Source organism: Coenobita brevimanus, chromosome 7, assembly GCF_032717465.1.
Source record: "Coenobita brevimanus isolate Jiangsu-jjx chromosome 7, ASM3271746v2, whole genome shotgun sequence".
NCBI lineage: Eukaryota > Metazoa > Arthropoda > Malacostraca > Decapoda > Coenobitidae > Coenobita > Coenobita brevimanus.
Genome location: NC_136960.1, coordinates 10,592,720 through 10,599,209, shown reverse-complemented (window position 1 = coordinate 10,599,209; position 6,490 = coordinate 10,592,720). Strand labels below are relative to the sequence as shown.

At 40.0% G+C, this 6,490-nt stretch overlaps 1 non-coding gene across 1 annotated transcript; it reads left to right on the top strand.

The window, feature by feature from the left end:
* The first annotated feature begins 6,122 nt into the window (after positions 1-6,122).
* LOC145405369 (5S ribosomal RNA) lies at positions 6,123-6,241 on the top strand. The gene has a single exon (XR_013898341.1). It is a non-coding gene; the product is annotated as a 5S ribosomal RNA (ribosomal RNA).
* The last annotated feature ends 249 nt before the right edge of the window (positions 6,242-6,490 follow it).

Genomic DNA, 6,490 nt, shown 5'->3' with positions numbered 1-6,490 from the left:
AGTGAAGGTGTTGACTTTTCATGGTAGTGAAGGTGCTGACTTTCATTAATGGTAGTGAAGGTGCTGACTTTCATTAATGGTAGTGAAGGTGTTGACTTTTCGTGGTAGTGAAGGTGCTGACTTTCATTAATGGTAGTGAAGGTGCTGACTTTCATTAATGGTAGTGAAGGTGCTGACTTTCATAAATGGTAGTGATGGTGCTGACTTTCATTGGTAGTGAAGGTGCTGACTTTCATTAATGGTAGTGAAGGTGTTGACTTCCATTATGACTGTAGTTCCCTTTCAGTCACCACTCACCCACACACTGGCTTCAACAGGGAATTCCTTAAATAGAATAGGACACAAATATGGGTGAAAATAATCCATCATCCTCTGCCAACCTGCCCGGACCTGCCTGTCAAGCACTTCTCTCAGTTACTCCAGTTCACTCTCACTTCTGTTCTCTCACTGTTACTTCAGTTCTTTCCCTGATTATATGCATTTTCTCCTTAACCCCCTTCAATCCGGTGACGTCACGGATTTATCTTTGCCTCCCTTTGATAATGTTGGTTAGTATATGGGAAACTCTTGTGGTGAATGGGCATATGGAGGCTATATTTACCGCTTCAAAAATGCTATGGCCCCAAAAGTGAATGAAGTTGTAGGCAGACAGCAGGAATAAATTCAAAATACGTCAATGGACTGAAAGGATTAACAGAGTTTACCACAAAATAGGTCAAGACTATTTGTTCTCATTAAAACAACCTTCATTTCGTCAAGTGAAGTAAAACACCCGCCCTTACCCACACCACACCGCCCTTCACAATTTTCCTCTCACACTGAACCACCACCACCACCACCACCACCCCCGGGCCGGACTCACACCCACTACATCATCACCCCTAACACAGACATATCCGGATGGTAACCAAAACTCCGGGTAGCAAGAGGACGCCTAGGTGAGGAATGAAAGGAATATACACCCAGCAGTTAACACCAAAGCCATTATTTATATCCAGCAAGGAGGTCGACCAGTGAGAAAGAGAGCGGCAAGCGGAACACTACTAAGAGAAATGGAGGCATGTACCGTACCAGCAAGGAAAAAAAAAAAAAAAGGAAGAAAACTGGGGGGGGGGATACAAACTCTTGATACATCTCGGGGGATGCCTCAAATAAAACTGATTAACCTTTTCTCTGCGAACGAAAGCGTTTATATATATCTTTTCTTACTTCCACCAGATGATACTATTCTCCTTAGATGTGACTTCTCGGAGTGAAGGGGTAAATCTTTCAACAACAGCAAAAGTAACAAATTTTTTAAAACTTGTGATTGAAGTAAATCACATATTACTTAAAAATTTGTATAAACTAGATTACTGTTATCGACAGGAAAAAAAGAAACGCCTAAGATTCCAATAATCAACTTAAGCAACAATCAATAGAAAGAATAGATTATCACAGTTACTAGAAACTAAAATAAATAAATAAATAAATAAAGATGAAAAACATCAATGAAAATTCTTAGGAAGTGACTCATGTCTCCGACATGGACGGAAAAATTAGCTTAGGGTATAATACTGGGAGCAGGTGACGTGGAGTGTAAAGACTGCGTGTGCTGAGGACCCTTCCACACCACACCCGCATAAGATCGCCAAAGAGGATTACTGGTGGTGCGGCACTGGTTGCGTTGGGGGGCACGTGGGCTGACGTCATATCGGGGAGAGAAAAAGACAACTTTAATCTGTGCTTAACTGCAAAATATCTAATATACTATAGCAGCAGCCGTGTGTGTGTGTGTGTGTGTGTGTTTTGGGTAGCCAAAACTACACATTCAAATCGCACCAAAATTGGCACAAAATTCGCAAAAAATTCGCTGATGTGAAAAAACTTGGTCCCATCACGATTGAAAAACTTTTATTATATTTAATAAGCGATCACATTTTGACCAAAAAACGTTGCTCTCGAAGCCCGGCATACGATCTCCGTAAAATTTTTTGCCCAGAGGTAGAACGAAAATAAACGTGGGTTTCACTCCCAAAGCTGCAAATAACACGATCATTTGGTTAGCTGCAAACAATCCAAGTGACAACGTTACACTAGAACAGCACATAAACGCGAGAGCCCTCCACAGGTGCAAGTGCGAGGGGCCCGAAGGGCCCATGAGCACTTGTATCCATATCTATAACTATCTGTATGTCTATCCATCTAAGTAACATGTAAATTTTGTTTAAATATTTGCATATATACATTAAAAATTCCCACGGAGCATGCAAGAAAAGCCAAGGACAAGCAGGTACAGACGTAACGTTCCTTACGATACTGTTTAGTATTTTACGGGATACAAATACAAAGCTCCATCTTAGTAACCAGAGCAAGAAATTAATGGTGGAAGGACAAAAAGTTCGAACAATCATGCAGTACAGAGAAATCGTCCTGAAAGTTATATACGCGAGGATTATTGTAAAGTATGTTGTAAATTATAAACCCACAATACAGCATACCAACACAGCAGCTCATATCACATATTATCTGCCGGTAATTGTAGCCTTCGTCTTCTGTGCAACAGAATATACTGTAATTTTTTCTATCTATTGAATGACGCCTAATCAAACAGACTATACAAGAGGGCTAAAAAAAAAAAAAAAAAAAAAAACCGGTTACGCAACACACTGAACTTTACAACACTCAAAAATGAAAGTTTAGCTTAATGTTATTTTCATATACTTGTCACAGAAACGCTTAAAGTGTTGTCGGCATCAAAAGTCCCGTCGTCTCGTATTTTATATATATATTTATTTTGTTTCTACAAATTTTGAAGTGTGTGATGAGTCCACAGTAACCAACACTGATAACACTGATCTGTGGTTAATTAAATCAGTGTCTGTTGGTGCAGATTAACCACGCTGGTTTTTAAAAGTCATTGGCAGGAAAAACATGAGATACGACAGGACTTCTGATGTCGAGTGTGCAATGAGGATTTAAATTCATTTTTACAACCATTTGAAGATAATATTTAGCTTCAATGTGGCCTACTGATATGAAATAGCTATAGACTGTCTCCATTAAAGCCCACATTACTATGCTCGTTTTATTCTAACTTTACCTCAAATTGTCACCTCTCCATCTTGAATGCTAAGCTGTAAGAACAAATCAACACCAGGATGTGATGTCTGTCTTGAAGAAGTGCTCGGAAAGTATATAAAGCTGTAGTATTGTCTTATTTGGCCACTTTGTGTCAGGAAATATACTGCAAAATGACGACAGTCTGGGACAAGTTAATGTGAACAGAAACAGGATGTATTTTTAAATGTCATTCTCGTTACCAGCGGCAGAGTCTATTCATATTCCGGAAGACATCTGGTATAGTGGATGAGTTAGTGCAGGAAAGTCAAGGGTGTATCACAGCCACAGCGTCGTCTTTGGGAAACTTACTTCGTGTATTTACGACTCAAGTGCCATAGTTCATAGTGTCCCGGGGTAATTTGTCACATATATTTATAACTCGTATGCTGTAGTTCACCACGTTTCGGAGCAGTTTGGTGCGTGTGTCTATGACTCGGGTGTGGCAGGTATGTTCAGCTTCATTTACCTAAACACCAGTGATTATGCTACGGCCATTACCTCAAATATAATATGACACCACGACTGTGATGTATTTACTACCTCCAGCATTATCCTGTCCTTTGATAATAATGAACAACAGCTTACGATCGCATCTTAATTTGTGCTTTTATGTTCTAAACATAGATGCCCGTAGTCGATGTACAGGACACGCTTTTCATAAGGATTATTGTTTATTCCGTGGACTCTCTCCTTTACTCTTATAATATGCATAATTTCTTCTTCACAGCCACCTGAACCAAGCAAAACATTCAATAAGGGGGCTTCTTTTGCTCAACATTTTTTGGAAGGTACAATTTTCGAAGGGTTTTATCCTTTGCTTCTACTCTTCTATGTAATATGAACCGAACAGTGTGAAAATTATCCTTTCGTATTCACAGTCCAGTGCTTTAATTTGTAGTGCAACTAATTTCTTAACTCCTAGATCAATTGAAACACGCTGATGACTTTGTTTCATGGCCTGAACCTCCTTAGTCTGTGATGTCCTTCCAACGCAAACTACTGGGTGTCCCGGGAGTTATATAAAAAACTCTGAGAAATGGCAGATGAGGGAATTCTAACCAAAATATGTTATATGAACATGTGTCCAAATCTCAACCGTTACAGAGCTACAATTACTGATGACCTTATGGGCGAAAATGGTCTTCACAATTCGCCCATAAGATCATCAGTAACTGTAGCTCCGTAACGGTTGAGATTTGGACACATGTTCATATAACATTTTTTCCTTAGAATTTCCACCTCTATCATTTCCCAAAGTTTTTGACTTAACTCCCGGGACACCCTGTATAATCGGTTGTCTGCAGCCCCCCAAAACAAACTAGAATATCTCGGGGTAGAAGAGCCAAGCATTTGCTTGAGGTACTAATCTCTGACCAGAGACGCGTGGCGGGCAGTGTCATGACCACACACGAGCCACGCATTCGAGCACAGCCTCTGCACTACTGGGCGGGGCAAATAACTGTAACCAGGTGACCTGATATTACCATATCTTATGGTTTCTCCTCCATATTAAATAATCTGTGTTTACTGACAGGGGCCGACATTTCATCAATCAGTATGAATTTAGCAATTTCCAAGAAGTAAAAAAACATGTGCCACTATATGTGGGTATTGGCATCATATATACCGTAATAATTAATGAATTAACGGCATTAACTGGCAAACATTTTGACCAGAGGGGGCATGCAGCTAACACGTCGCATAGGAATATGGCAACCAATCCCACTGGACAGCAACGGCATAGATATTTATATAAGACTAGATGCCGCATCGCCCATTCTTCAGTGCAGCGGCAATGCGTCTTTAGGCTGTACTATAAAAACCAAGAGTTCAGGCGGTCCAACGGCGACGTTCAGTCGTCAGACGTTCCTGAGCGTCGGTCATCCTTACTATAAAAAAATCTGGACCGTCAGTCTTGGCGAAACGCAGTTCAGGCGTTTGAATGCCACGACAGTCGCTAGGTTGGGCGAGAAAGCGCTGCATGAGCACTAAATGCGCGCAAATTTTTGAATGTTTCTTTCTTTTTAATAAAGCAGACACTTTGCTAGCCCATTCTAAACTGTTATTTTTATGTTGGAAATAAATATATTTGGGCTAGAACTGGTAACAAATGATGGTAGAACGCATAAAGAGGATGCATTTACAAGCAAGATAGTGTACTGTATAGCCTAGACTAAGAATTAAGATTATTTATCCCCCTCCTGCTGTTATTTGCATAGAAATGATCATTGAGATTATCCAGATCTGAATTCATACGAGCAGAGTGAATGTATTATTGCATACTTTATAGATTTCCATGTCGTTTCCGGCCAGCTCACCAGTCATGAATTATACTGAAGTATATCCAAGGTATGTGAACCTCTACTCATGCAGCAGTACATCATGTGTTCTTAAATTATGTAGCAAGATGTAAATACAGAGTTACTGGAGATTTATTTTTAGCATGAAGACTAATTTACTTCTTTATAAAGCTGGTTGAATGGTGACATTCATTGCAGCACCAACACAAGAGGGTTGCAGTAACACTACTCCATTTCTTTTGAGCAGTTTCTTTCCACACCTATCATCTAGCCATGACCACCAGACCATATTGGAAAATATAGGTTATCAGATGTGTGTACTGTAACAGTTGTTCATTCAGTTTCTATATATCTAGCTAGTTCTTCCTTACATTATTGTCTCCTTCCCTGTTTCAGGTATTACAGTACTAGTAAATTTCCAGTTTAGCTCAGTAATTATACTACTCTGAGATTCACAGTCTCTATTATTACCTTTCTCTTCAAGCAGTATGCAATGATTTCCTAAGTTACATTGTACAGTAATTATTTCTGTCCCAGTCTGCTAGATAAGCTTTCCTTTTATCCCAGAAATCATTCCACCTCTACAGTATAGTACTTTCATCCACTTCTGTTTTATACATTTTAAGACTGTTTACTCTTCTGTTTTCCTAGCTTTCTTCTAAACCGGTTATATGGTTGATATTTGTCTCCTTCACTAAATATTTATCTCAATATTTCCTGTTTAACGGCCATACCATGCTGAGTGCACCGCTTCCCGTCCGATCAGCGAAGTTAAGCAACGTTGGGTCTGGTTAGTACTTGGATGGGTGACCGCCTGGGAACACCAGATGCTGTTGGCATAACGTTCTCCCTACGTGTCAAGTGGGGTTGGTGGAGGATTAGTGCCCCTCCCTGTAAAACAATTAACTCTAAGCCCTTGGCCACCCCGTTTGGGATACATGGCGTCTGGCAATGAATGAATGAAAAAACTTCCTGTTTGTCAGTCATTGTTTAACTGCACCTTTTCTGCTGCTCTATAACCCATCCACCTTGACCAATATTTCATGCCATTCCTACATCCACTACTCCCCCATTACAATAACTTATTT